This window comes from Ambystoma mexicanum, chromosome 13, assembly GCF_040938575.1.
Source record: "Ambystoma mexicanum isolate Mex_15411 chromosome 13, UKY_AmexF1_1, whole genome shotgun sequence".
In the NCBI taxonomy this organism is placed as follows: domain Eukaryota; kingdom Metazoa; phylum Chordata; class Amphibia; order Caudata; family Ambystomatidae; genus Ambystoma; species Ambystoma mexicanum.
Window position 1 is genome coordinate 97,898,225 of NC_090938.1, and position 13,167 is coordinate 97,911,391.

At 45.1% G+C, this 13,167-nt stretch overlaps 1 protein-coding gene across 3 annotated transcripts in view; it reads right to left on the reverse strand.

The window, feature by feature from the left end:
* PHTF1 (putative homeodomain transcription factor 1) overlaps positions 1 to 13,167 on the reverse strand; it is a 596,971-nt gene that overhangs the window by 261,792 nt on the left and 322,012 nt on the right. The gene's annotated exons all lie outside the window — the stretch shown is intronic.

Here is a 13,167-nt window from a genome sequence, read left to right on the forward strand (position 1 = left end):
AACTTCATGGAGAGCAGATCTTCCAGAGGACGTCTCTCGGACAGCCTCACAGCATCGCCCTCCAACCAGCTGGGAACCTCAGGGTGTGCCTGCCGCTCGTAGCGCTCCAAGCCGACCGCTGCAGCACTGCACTCTTGCAGCCAGCAAAGCAAGACAATCAAACAAGGGCTCTACATCACCGCACGGAGCTCCGACAACCCCACCAGAGCCTCTCCAGGCATTGCAACCTGACCATGATCATCAAATAAGCCCGGAGTTATTGCCCAGACTCAAGACCAAGAATGCACTCAGGCGCAAAGCGCTTTTCAAATACAAATACTGCCGAAGTTCGCTTTTTAAATGTAATGACTGCTGAAATTCAGTACTCTACTCCCACCATAGAGTGCCTGTGCCTCGCAGCAATCGCTCCAACAGCTCCATGGAGGGATGGTTGGCTCCTAGGCCTGGCTCGCTGAATACTGCCACCTGGCCAGTTTCTTAATGGGCCTCTCCGCAAAGTCTCTGTCTTTCACCTTGCAGAGTCAGTTGGGCCTTTAGCCCACAATCTTCCTGTCTGCCCCTTGCAGACTAGATAGGTCCCGAGTACCTGCCGCTGCCTCCTTACATTAATGGCGGGGCCTCGCTGGGGCGACTGCAGCACTCCTACCTTGAGAGAGGATCTTCTCATGGTTTTTCGGGGGCGGTGGTTGTTTCTTTCATGGTGCTCTCACCCAGCACAGCCAGCATCCTTGTCACCAATGTTAAGTGGGGTTCCTGGCCAAGCACAACACTGACACCAGTGTAGGAACAGGAAACTTCTTTACTTACGTTCCAGCTCCAGGTACATCAGCTAAGAACTTCAGGACAGAACATCCACCGGCATCCTCTCACAGTCAAACCATCTTCTCAACTGACACTCACAGACCATAACATTCTCTCACACACAGCATTCCATGCATGCAGGGCAAGGTGCAGGAAAAGCCAAGATACAACAGGGTGTGTAATGTTTTTGGCTGTGACCGGAGAACAATGCAGCTCCTTGACAAATACCAAAGCAAACATTTTGCCCCCACCCCCCTTGAAAATGTTTCCGAGTACCCCTGGTCTATGACTGGCTCTTATTTCAAATCTATTTTAGGTCAGGGTAACGGATCTGTGAGAAAAAAATGGCAACGTGGCATCATTTTGAGGGCTCAAAGGGCAGGAATTTGGGAGCAGAAGATTTCAACCACCGAGTGTTTCCTTTGCCATTATGGTCAAAACACTAATCTTATTTTGCTCAAAGTGATCTAATATATACACAAAAAAATTCAAATGCAACGCTAGATGGCAGTGGCGTGCCTCTTATTTTAACCTTGGGACTAGTCTGTAAATTCAAAGCTATGCTGAGTTTGCGCACACACTGCATAGTTTGGCACCAGGTGAAACGAGGCCTAGGACCAGGTTTTCTGGACCAGAAACCGGAATCATTTTGTAAAGTCAGTTGCAATTGAAGGAGGCCTTCCGAGGCAGGGCACAGAAACGTACATGACTGAGCACAAATAGAAATGCTTGTGCTTGACATAAGAATGTTTATTTTTGTTTGTATATGTTCAATCCCAAAATGGAAGGGTAAATGTAAAAACTGCATTTACAGTGATGGGCCGTCATCTACTTCACCGAGCTGGGGGTCAGTGATCTCATGTATCTGAGAACATACCTGACAGCTTAATTGCACTGACGGACTGGCTTCATGCCTCATTTACTTTCAGCTACCCCCTCTCCCACTCGTAGCAATTATTTTCTGCGCATGCAGTAATCATCAAGAGAAAAGGCATCTCCAGTAGGGTGACCAGACACCTGCTTTGGGGGAGGGAGACTTCACTTTTTTTCAAGGCATTAATCACGCTGTTGTGAAATGGTAAAATGTCCAAGATTTCAGAAAAGGGCTTTAAAACTAATCGTTTTCTGAACATGGATCAGTTTGGATCATGTGAGAAGTGACCACCAGGGCATCAGGACATGGTAGCCAGGAAGGGAGGTCGCATATAATTTGATTGGTAAACATACAAACAAACAAAGAAAAATCACTGTTCCATAGAACTACTGGGGAAAAAGATTACTTACAGTGTTCCCCCTTCCCCATTGCAATTATTTTTTTCGCCCTCTGCAACTCATCCAAAACAGGACTGCAAGACTTGTCGTTGGTCTCAAGCCCAGGGATCATATCTCTCCAGCACTGAAATCTCTGTACTGGCGTCAAGGATTAAGTTCAAAACCCTCTGCTTTGTTCACAAGGCCTTCTAGGGCCTGGGACCACAGTATCTCCAATTCTCTCTTCCTAAATATCTTCCCCCCTCGAGCTCTTCGCTCATTCACCTCCAACTCCCTCAGGGTCAGTCGCTTCTCCAAGCGCGAGTTGGTGGTAGATCTTTCTTCTGCCGGGGCCTCCCTCTGGAACAGCCTTCCTGCCACTCTGAAACTTGAGGAGAACCATCTCCAGTTCTGGAAGCATCTCAAGACCTTCCTCTTTGCTTCTGCTTTCTCTCTTCCTCTCCCCTGCTAATCTCCTGACTGTATCTGATACTGCGCTGATTGCCTGGTTACCCTCTGATCTCGGTCCCAGGCCATCTTCCCCCCCCCCTCCGCCAGTCGCACACGTGCACTTCCTCCTGGCACCCCTTGCACTCGGACTCAGGGACTGTTTCTGTATCCCTACAGCCCCTACTAGCACTTGACCCCTGATTTCTGCTCTTACCCTTGCCCTTGCCCTTAGCTGGCTGCATTTTTGCTTATTGTTTTTATTTATTTTACTGTTATCCTATGTACTGCACTGCCACCTTCCCTCCCCACACTTTCCCCTCGCCCCACCTGCACTTGCGTGATCTCAATGTCATCTGCCCTAGTAGGATCATTGTCTGTCTTCCCTCTGTTTCCCCTCCCTGGCCTCGTTGCGCCTTGAAACACTTGTGACTTGTGTATAGGCGCGTTATAAATGCCCCATCATATCATAACCTACATTTTGCAGGGGAGGGTGCGCTAACTTGTGATGGGAGGGCCAAATCAGAAACTGGGCAGGGCAAACTTCAAGGCTATGCCCCCTTGTTTACTCGCTCCCCCATTTATCGTACATTCGCTCATTCACACGCGCACCCAGTCCCCCATTCATCATGCACTCCTTGCGCGCGCACACACACATAATGAGCTAACATGCAACAATGCTTCCCTCACCCCTCTGCTTAACAAAAAGCGAGTGCGCACATCAGCCCCCTTCCCTTCGGATGTGAAAGAACACCCACTTTATATGTAGGCTCACATCTGTGGGGAGGGGGCTGGCTGATGTGTGCATTTGATTTTTGTTAGGCAGAGAGGTAAGGGAAGCCTTTCGTGAAACTAGCAGCTTTAAAGTTTAGCTGCATTTGTGCAAATGAAGTTTTACTGTGTTCGTGCAGAAAAATGTAACTTTGCAAGTTTCAGCAAAGGCTTACCTCTCCGCTTAACAAAAAGTGCACACATGAACTCACTCCAGGGGAGCACCTAGGCTAAAATTTGAGGGGGAATCCCTTCAAACGTTGAGAGACACCAACTTCAGAGGCTGTGAGGGAGGGGAAACTTACTGGTGAAGGGGAATCCTACTTCTTTACGTATTCTAATGAGACCAGTCTAGTGCAGCATCAATGTTACAAGCAGATAATTATCTCCTTCACATCTGAAGCCACACACAGTTTAGGACTGCTGTAAGAATGAGCTTTCTCCTACTCCCCCGACCCCCAATTCCAATTATTCCCCTGGCATGCAAGTACTAATCCCACATCACCAATTGGCTAAAAAAAAGTATGCATATGAATGCTGGTGCTAAAAATGAAATGCTTGAATTTCCGGGCCTTTATTAACAGCAAAGCCCAAGCGCTGTTGTCTGTTCTGTCCGGCCACGGCTCTGTAGGTCAGCCAGATAGAGTCAAAGCAGCCCAAAATTGGGGGTGGCGGGAGGGTAGAGCCAAATCGGCCAATGGTGTTGCACCACTGCTGCGGAGTACAGAGGAGAGCAAGAGCAGACTAAGATGGGAAAGTCCTGCCAGAGGTGGGGGAAGTGAAGGCAAATCCCTGAATGCTCAAAACAGAGAGAATACAACCCGCTAGGGAAGAAAGGCCCAAGTCGATCTTGTAAGGATAACAAGTTTTAATCTCACACGCAGATGAGAGCAACAGCAAAGAACTCTGCTGCCAAGAACGTTGTTCCAAAAAGTATTACAAGCAGAATATGTTAAAAGGAAAACATTGTCATAGATGACGCAATGCATACAGTAAAAACCCATGCGGTTGGTTGGTGTGCGCCTATACATGATCTACCTGCTCCATAAGAGATGCCAGGTCATTGGTTCCAGCCAAGTCCGTTGTCCGTCCGTCTTCCATCACAAGGGTGCTGTGGTGATCATCTTCTCACGTCAAAGGTCAAAGAACAAATTAACTATACTCCGAAGAGGATCTATGTGATCACTGCGACCACACAATTGCGACGGCCGAAAAGGACTACTTTTTTCCCCATTAAACCCCCTTTACACCACATACATATGCGAGGGGTGACCCCCGCAAACCCCTCAAATTAATATAATATCCCATACCCCCCCAAATATATATGTGGTGTAAAGGGTGTGTTTAAATAAAAACAAAAAGTTGGGCATTTCGGCCGTCGCAATTGTGAGGACGACATTTTGGGCCATTTCCCTCCGAACATAATGCTACTTTATCACTCTACTGTGCATCTGGTAGTATGGATGTAACGGTATAACGGTATACCGTTAAAGATACCGTGAACCACTTAACTGAACAATAATAACCGTCACATTGTTTATACCGGTATACCGTTAATACCGTTAAGTGTGCTTTTCAATCTGATTTGGAAAGGCTGCAGTAAGCAGGTGCTGCGCAATCTTGGTCTTGCACTGTTGGATGTGCCGTCTGCCAAGTAGTTTCAGTTGACGCAGTTTTTAATGCCATTCCATAAACCACACGTGCCTGACACACAATCAATATGTTAGCAATAGGAAGAATAAATACAGTTCCAAGAAGGAAAAGGGTTTACTTTGGGTTGGCGGCTTTGGGGTTTATATATTTATAATGGATGTTTTCTAAACATATGACAATGGGGGATTTCCATGATTCTATAATTGAATTTACATATAATAAGGCACACCGCAAAATTCACTCATCTCTGTGGGCATTCCCTGCTGCCATACCAAAGGGTAACATGTCCGTGATTACTGAACACCTTTTGGCCCACAAGTAAACTAAAGGCAGAGAGAGAGAGGCAGAGAGAGAGAGAGAGAGAGGCAGAGAGAGAGAGAGAGAGAGGCAGAGAGAGAGAGAGAGAGAGAGGCAGAGAGAGAGAGAGAGAGGCAGAGAGAGAGGCAGAGAGAGAGGCAGAGAGAGAGAGAGGCAGAGAGAGAGAGAGGCAGAGAGAGAGAGTCAGAGAGAGAGAGAGAGAGAGAGGCAGAGAGAGAGGCAGAGAGAGAGAGAGAGGCAGAGAGGCAGAGAGGCAGAGAGAGAGAAAGAGAACATGCAAACAAGTGTATAGTACCATCAGCCTCCATTGATCTGTGGCATGCAGGTTATCAAGATGGCAACATGGTCATCTTCACCAGTAGCCCAGTGGGGGAGCTAAAAGCCTAAATGACCACTTAAGAAAAGCTATTCAGTTTGCTTTGCCAGTCGCAGCAGGGCCCCCCCTCCTCCTCCTCCTCTCCACACGTGTGTTTATGTTTGGTGGAAGCAAGGGGTGGCATTTCAGTGGAAAGTATGTTGAAAAGCCCAATTCTGGCCCTGGGTGCCTGGTTTTATTTGTGATGATGAATCTGACAATTTATGACCTTTTACAAAATATTTGTTAAGATTAGTTAACTCCACCTGCTATACCGCGATAACCATGATATACCGTCATTTGGCAAGAAGGTCATCGTACCGTCATAAAACTAATACCGTGACATCCCTACCTGGTAGGCCTTAAGACGGGCAAAAAGGAGGTCCTGGGGCACTCTAACCTTCACACACATTTCACTCACTCCATTCTGCGCCATCTGGCTCCAAGGTCTCCGCCCTCGTTTTGAACTATAATGTATCCCTCCCAGCACCTCTCAATACAAATCACATGATTGTCGCTCAACAATGTGCCCAGTCTGTCCTCTTTGAACATTTCAGGACTTGTTACTCTGGGTTTGGTATTCAAAGGGCACCTGTTGTCATGGAATTGAGGGATCTTAAGGTTTAGTCAGTTATATTGGCTATAACACGTGGTCGCCTGGGATGGGTCAGGTCAGGCTTTGGCCAGTGTAAGAGAACATTTACACAAGGTGCCGGTCTGATCATGGCCTTGTAGCACACATTCCTCTCGAGTAAAAAACACATCTTTGCAACACTTAACAATGAATAGGCATTATGGCGGTTGGGGGTGTGGGCTGTCCTCATGGGAGCTCAGGCATGGCTGGAGATTTCCCTCATCTCGCAATTTGGTCTAGTGCATGCAATGTCGCATTCGCTGCACAGGCCTTACCTTCTACATATGATTACTAATGTCTATGAAAGATAATGTTGCTTGCGCCCTTCGCTACACTATGTGGGTTTATTATATTTGATTATATTGAAGTGGGGTCCTTTGTATTAGGAGGTGGTCCTTTCACTGGCCACCCTAAACCCCTGGCACATCATAGTGCTTCTAATACATCTCGCCTCACTCTAAAGTGATCAGGGGGGGTGGGACAGGGCTGCCCCCTTCCCAACACAATCCAAGGGAGCTGCACCATTACAGCTTCTGTAATTCCACACAGAAAAATAAAAAATGACATGATTCATTTTTTTATTACTAGAGAGGGATCTAAGTTTGGATGAGATTAAGAAAGCTATTGGCAAATTAAATGTTGGGAAATCGCCTGGGCCGGACGGCTTTCCGGTAGAATTCTATAAGATACTGCCAGATTCGGCCTTGAACCTACTTAAGGACATGTATGTGTCCTCAATGGCTAATGGGCTACTACCGGCTTCGACTAGACATGCCATGATATCTGTCTTTCCGAAAAAGGGAAAGGATGAGATGCTCCCTGGGAGTTATCGACAGATTAGTCTCATTAACACGGACAACAAAATTTTGGCCAAGATCTTGGCTGTTCGATTAGAGGATCTTATACCGAGGTTGATTGATGTAAATCAGGCGGGTTTTGTGAAAGGGAGAAAAACATCCAGTAACATCAGACATTTATACCAAACTATTGATAAGACTAATGACGAGTCTGAGGATGCAGCAGTTTTTTCATTGGACGCGGAAAAGGCTTTTGACCGGGTGGAATGGGATTTCTTGTTCTTGGTCCTCGAGAAATTTGGATTTGGAGTGAATTTTAGAACATGGATTAAGCTCTTATATTCGGAACCAACAGCTGATGTTAACACCAATGGGATTCGCTCTTATGCCTTTTAGACTGGAGAGAGGTACGTGACAAGGTTGTCCCCTCTCGCCTTTGTTGTTTGTGCTGGCAATTGAACCTCTGGCAGCTATTATACGCAATAATTTGGACATAGTGGGTGTCTCGTGTTGGGGTTTGCAACAGAAGATTTGGTTGTTTGCAAATGATATACTTCTGGTCCTGCGGGACTTGAATCGGTCATTACCAGCTTTAATGGAGGTCTTAACTACATTCCAGGGGATTTCCGGATATAAAGTGAACTGGGACAAATCGGAAGTGATGTCGCTGGTCCCCGGGTGTAGCAAAAGATATGTCACTGAGATAGGGTTTAGGTGGTGCCCAGATAAGATGTTGTATTTGGGGATTTGGATCACTCCGTGGATTTGTGACTTGGCAAGGGTGAACATGAATGTGATTGTTGGGGCTCTTAACACTGATTTGGAACGATGGGGATTACTAAAACTCTCCCTCTGGGGGAAGGTCAATGCGTTAAAAATGATGTCGGACCCTAAAATCAATTATGTTTTAGGTATGGTCCCAGTGAAAATTGAGACATCTTATTGGAAAGAATTGGACCGGCTAATACAAAGGTTCTTGTGGGACGGAAAGCTGGCGAGATTGAGCTTGTGGAAGCTTCAATTACCCTTGGAGAAAGGTGGATTGGGTGTACCGAATTTCAGGGCCTATCATTTGGCCTTCAGCTGTGCGTTCATGGTTGATTTCTTGGGAACAAATCCTGGTGTATGGGAGGTGGCTGAGGCTAGTGCTAATGGTCCATTGTTGCCTAGGGCATTGTTGACCACAGTATCGAAAGGGGTGAAGGATGTATTGACAACGTCATTGAGAGATTCTTGGAAGAATTTGAATACCTTGTTAGGTACGGCTGTGTGCAGAGATCCTAATGCGTCGCTGTGGTTAAACCCATCTATTAAATTGAATGGCAAAACAATATTCTGGCCTGATTGGTTTTTGGGCGGTATCAACTGGATTGGTGACACTTTTCTCTGGGGGTGATTGGAAAAGTGCTAGAGATCTACAAAGGTAATTTTGCATTGATGGTTTCAGATTATCAGATTATAGGAAACTGAAGTTGGCGGTCGGTGTGGTTGACTTTCAAAGTAGACTGAATCTGGAATTTCTGACTAGGAAATCACTGGTGGGTGAAGGTGGCTTGGCAAGCCGGGTGTATAGACAGGTTCTCTTTGAATATAAGGGCAATGATTTGCTACGAGCTGAGTGGGGGAGGAGAATTGGAACAGACATTACAGTGGAAAGCTGGACCAAAATGTGTGAGAATGTCAGACTATGCTCATTGGGTTTGATTAAGCGGACTAGACAAATAAAGATCCTAAATAGGGTCTATTGGACCCCAGAAAAAATGTGGAGGAGAGGGTTGAGTGACGGTCCAGAATGTTGGTCGTGTGTTCAGGAGAATGGTACTATGGAACATATGTTGTGGGATTGTGTGAAGGTTCGAGGGTTTTGGTGCGAAATTGGTGAAATATGTGAGGGTGTCCTAGATATGATGATTGATTTTAATTTTGAGACAATAATTTTGGGGAACAATTTCAATTTGGATGATCTCTCTCAAAGCCAAAAGGAGTGGTTGTTGAGAGGGGCTGCAATGGGTAAGAAAATTATCCTTTGAAATTGGAAGTCTGCTGCTGCCTTGAATAAAGAAATGTGGCTGAGCGAGATGCAGGATTTGGCAGCTTTGATCTTGATTTCATGGGATCCTGAGATGTGAACAAGGGGTGGGGTGGGATGGGCTTCTGCAACATTTAGATTTTTTTTGTGACTTTGTATATATTTTTTTTGTAAATATGTTCTTGTATTGTATGGTGATGTTATTCTTGTGTTTTGAATTGAAAATAAATTTAAAAAAAAAAAAAAGAAAAATCAAAAATGGCGGCTAACCCATTTAAAGACTTTTATATAAGAAACTCAAGACTACAGCGCATCCCTGCCAGTGGGCATTCTTAGACAGAACAATGCACCATTCCAGTCATTAAGTTGAAGCCCTGTGTAAACTCTAGCTCTGAGGACTGTGGTGAAGGGGGCATTTGGTGTGCAGAGTTGGCATGTTGTAATATTAGAGAGCTGCTGGACGAGGAAGAAATTAATGTGGAGTGAAGGAGAAGAGCATCAGAGGAGTGAGGACAACAGCCTGTAAAATCTGGAGAGTTGAAAAAAGTGAAGTAAAAGGGAAAACTCAGGAGGAAGGTGGAGTGAAATAACAAATTTAAATATTGGAGGATGGTGGCGGGAAAAAGATATCCAGAGAGTGTACAAAGGGGCAGGAGGAGAGCAGCAACAAAGAGGAAGAGAAGAAAATGAGTGAGCTAGCTCATTGCCTTTCCCAGAGAAGAAACACAGATGCTGTGGCGCGTAATCAGCCAGAGGCTGCAGCCAATGAAAACTTAGCAACGGTGAAGGCAGAGGCTCTAGCAAAACAGAAGGTAGAGAGAGAAAAGGCTGAAGTAATGGCCAGAGAGAAATCAGACCGACGAGCCAACGCGCCAGCCAGTGGCGAGCTGGCAAAGAGGTTGCAGGCAGGGAAAAGCTGTAGGTGTGTTTTGGGCACTGACAGAGAAGAGAGGGCAAAAACTTTCTAGAGGCTATTTTATAGTAAGTGGGGTATTTTTAATCCCCAAACAAATGGACATCCAGATAAAGCAAACAAATCCCTTTTCATTAGAATTTCTTGTATGTATAATTTCTACAGACTGGTTATAGTCAATAATCACCAACACATCTCTGATGGCCAGTAGCATTGATTAGGAAGAACATAATTTTGCCTTTTTGTTATGCTGTATCTCATATTTGTATCCTATAATCTTAAAACGAAGAAAGAAAAGGTGGAGGCCCAGACAAGGGAAAAGGGAGAATGTGCACCCGCTACTGATAAACAGAGAGGAGTGAACTGGGCTCCAGCCGGGGGGGGGGGGGTTTGGAGACAAGCTGCAAACAGTATGCTTGGTCCTGCCCAAGGGAAAGGACAAACTGCTACAGTAGCCTGGGCACTAAACAAGGGCGAAGACTAGCTGCAATAGTAGCCTGGGCCCTACCCAAGGGAGAAGACCCAGCTGCAATAGTAGCCTGGGCACTAACCAAGGGAGAAGACAAGCTGCAATAGTATCCTGGGCACTAACCAAGGGAGAAGACAAGCTGCAATAGTAGCCTGGATCATACCAAAGGCAAAGGACGTGCTGCAATAGCCTGGGTACTAACCAAGGGAGAGGACCAGCTGCAACAGTAGCCTGGGCTGTACCCAAAGGAGATGACAAGCTGCAACAGTAGCCTGGGCACTAACCAAGGGAGAAGACAAGCTGCAATAATACCCTAGGCCCTACCCAAGGGAGGAAACAAGAACCTTGTAGAGACTATTATATAGTGTACCCGGCATCCTTAACAAACAGACTACAATCATAACAAAGCAATATACGCACCGTAACTAGAATTCATTGTATGTGTACTTTCCAACAGAATGTCATAGTAAGCATTAGCATCTCTCATTGCTGCCAAGTTATTTGGCACAAAAAAAGAAGCAGCAATACACATCTAGTAACTGATGGATGGGTAAAAGACAGGTAACTATAGGATGGTGAATAAATGGATGGAAGGTCCAAGGAGAGGAAGGTAAAGATGTACATGCATTTTCTATCGCAACGAGTGCCAAATAGTGTTTCAAGTGTACAGTCACCAGCAATTGTAGTTATTCATGCGTTGTATTACTATGCAGGCAGGCACCTCAAATCTCCTAGAAAAGATTTAGACTATTCGAAAAGCTTCCATAAAGCTAAAAGGCCTGCAAGAGAAGTGAATCCTACCCTAAATTTATTTGAAGTGGCATTCTAGTCTGAAGTCCACCTATGTGCTTGAAGTCCACCCTGTGCTTATTTGGGGTAAGAGCATAGGTCAATGCTGCCAGCGTGCTTTCTAGACCCATAGACGAATGTGGTGACCTGGTACAGGATTTGAAGCCAATGCATTCAGTATTTGGTTGCTGAATAATCCAGCCCTCTATCCTGTGAGATTGATAACACATTATACTTTCTATCATATTACATACCGGATTCACAATTCTGAGTAAGGGCTATAGGATCTGCTTTGGGGGGGGCTCTAAATCAAGGCCTACGTTCTTTCTCCCCTGAGGGTTTGCATTCGGATTTCTGATTCAGACATAGGCTTTCATGAGTATGGTGGGAATTTTAAAGATGTTTTAAATGTCTACTATTTTTAAATGACCAACTTATTATAAAATCGGGATCGTCTAGGAGATTTCCAGCATGGCTATTGCTAAACTAGAGCTATTACTGTGGCCGTGTGCGCTATAAAAATTATCCCAGTCACTCAGGGGATCTCAACACAAAAGAAACAAATTTAAAAACAAGTAGCATCTTGAAATTACATGTTTTTAGAAACATTAGCACATATATGGGGCGGGGGTGGGGTTATTTTGGTGGTGCTGCAGTTGCGCGCAATGTGTAAAAATCTTGTGTAAAAGAATTAATGCATTTGTTTTATCCAGGGTCTGATTTTGATGGATTTGCTGAGGGTTCGGATCGCAACTCTTATGTCGCCCACACCATCTGCTCCATCCCAAAAAAGTCTGACTGCATTCCCACTCATCCGATTTAGACACAGGCAGAGAGTTGGGTGCAATCTGCAGGGTTTATGACCATCAAAAAGCGGGCGGATTCCATAGAAATCCATTTCAGTGCTGCCTTCCATGCACGGACACGGCAGGAGGCATTTACGATTTGGTGTGTGAATGGTGTAAATATTGATAAATGTAGACAGGTTGAGGGTTAACTGTATAGTTGGTACGCTGGGGTCTATAATATGTGATACCTTACTTAATTACTACAGTTGGATCGCTGCAAAACCTTTAGGAGCAGAGACTCACCCCATTATCGCCACACTTTGAAAACATGAATTGCTCACCTGGTTTATGCACTTATCTGACTGTGTATTGATAGACAAGAAATATTGCAGTAAATCTTATAATAAAAGATGTATTGGTTGCGCTTGGTCAGACGACACATGTATCGACCTCTGGTCACTTATGAGCAAGTAGATTCCAATTTCTTGATTTGGTGTAAATTAATTCTTTAAGTTCAACAGCGTTATTGTTTGGGATAAATCCTCTACAAAACCTCCTTTAAACGGGTCTCCCGTCAGGATCACCCTCTGCGACACGCTATTGAACCCAACACCAAATCAAGAAAGTGGAATCAACTTGCTCAGAAGTGGATATCTAAACAACCTACGGGGCAGGGGGCACCACTTATATTCTCCCTACTTCGGGATCTGGAAAAGGATCCAACGTCAATAACTAGTGCATTTGCAAGCCTTGTGAATGACAAGAGGTCGAAAGACGTGTCGGTAGACCAAGCGCAACTAATAATTCATTTATTATAAGTTTTACTGCAATATTTCTTGTCTATCAATACACAGTCAGATAAGCGCATAAACCTAGTGAGCAATAGGTGTACATATAAAACATAAACCTAGGCCCACTCAGATTCTTGTGTAATAATTACAACTCACTGATAAAACAAATCCAAACAGCACAGAGAAAACTCTTACACAGTGGTGTAATCGGAAGCGGTCCCTTCCGTGCCATTTATGGGCATATCGAAAATGAAACCTTAAATTAGGCATCCCACAAGGAGAACCAGGAGGATCTTAATGAGTCATGGTTTACATCTACAGTTAGAAGCTGCTTACCTTCACAGACACGTTCACACAGCAC